Source organism: Melanostigma gelatinosum (assembly GCF_949748355.1).
Source record: "Melanostigma gelatinosum genome assembly, chromosome: 14".
Taxonomy (NCBI): Eukaryota; Metazoa; Chordata; class Actinopteri; order Perciformes; family Zoarcidae; genus Melanostigma; species Melanostigma gelatinosum.
Window position 1 is genome coordinate 3,022,281 of NC_136647.1, and position 1,187 is coordinate 3,023,467.

The 1,187-nt window shown below is 44.7% G+C and overlaps 1 protein-coding gene across 3 annotated transcripts in view; it reads left to right on the forward strand.

The window, feature by feature from the left end:
• The window catches only part of rapgef6 (Rap guanine nucleotide exchange factor (GEF) 6), a 106,759-nt gene extending 106,348 nt beyond the window's left edge, over positions 1-411 (forward strand). For all 3 annotated transcript variants that reach the window (XM_079283852.1, XM_079283853.1, XM_079283854.1), the window contains one exon: positions 1-411. This exon is cut by the window's left edge and continues 1,173 nt beyond it. The gene's annotated coding sequence lies outside the window, so the exon portion shown is untranslated.
• The last annotated feature ends 776 nt before the right edge of the window (positions 412-1,187 follow it).

Genomic DNA, 1,187 nt, shown 5'->3' on the forward strand with positions numbered 1-1,187 from the left:
CACACACGCGCGCAGCAGGATCGTGTGCATAAAGACGGAGGACAGTGTTTACACCGCTTGTTTACAGTGTTTATTTTACGCGTTGTGTGTTTTGAATTACGAGCTGAAATGTTAAACAGGAGAACGCTTTCGGTTCGTTTGAACGTGTACATTTGTTCATAAAGCAGCAGGAATATGAGATGCAGCGTAAACGTTGACTCTGGGCCCCCAGGGGCCCTCGAGCAGCAGTTTTTGTTTTTTTTGCTTCTTATTTAAAATAACGAGCAACAGAACGAGTCGTCAGGTCAACGTATTCTCACGCCTGCGTCTCCGCTCCATGTGCATAGTACATTTTGTAGAATATTTAAAGGATTCGCTTGAAAGAAATTGTCTATTTGTATTGAAAGCAGATTTGTACATTCTGAGTACATTGTTGTGATTGTGTCTCGGGGGGGGGGGGGGGGGGGGTCCTGCTTCTGTCTCCTCTGTGACGCTTCTGTTTCTGTTGTTTTGCCACACGAAGACTTGAAAGGATTACTGCTAATATATTACATGTCACACATACACACATATATATTTTTTGTTTTTTAATCGGTAAATTAGCGTCGTGTATAGATGAGAGAAGAGAGTCCTCGATACATTTTAGAATATTTTGTTATAAGAAATAATCCAGTTTTGTTAGTTTCCTGCTCGTGACTTGTTGTCACCCTCGCGCTCTGTTGTGTGTGTGTGTGTGTGTGTGTGTGTGTGTGTGTGTGTGTGTGTGTGTGTGTGTGTGTGTGTGTGTGTGTGTGTGTGTGTGTGTGTGTGTGTGTGTGTGTGTGTGTGTGTGTGTGTGTGTGTGTGTGTTAAATCCCACTTCTGAGTCGGTCTGGGCGTACAGCGCATGGAACTTAGTCAGAGCGCTGCTCAGCTTGCAGCGTTGCTCACCTCTCACCTCTCACACGCCCTCGTTATCTGAACCATCGCCACAGTAGAAACACAGACTGAGAGTCAGAAAACCGAGCGTTCTTCTTTTTATTTGCACAACTGTATTCCTCCGATTGTTCCCCATTAATCAGTGTTACTGCTCTGCACGGACGGCCCAGATGTTGTGAGCAGGTTTATTTACTTCCTGATGTTGCTTTGAGAGCGAAACATTGAGCAGCACGTTAAACATTCCTCTCGTGCTCCGTTAGCACAACACAGCGCTTCATATTTTAATGTTG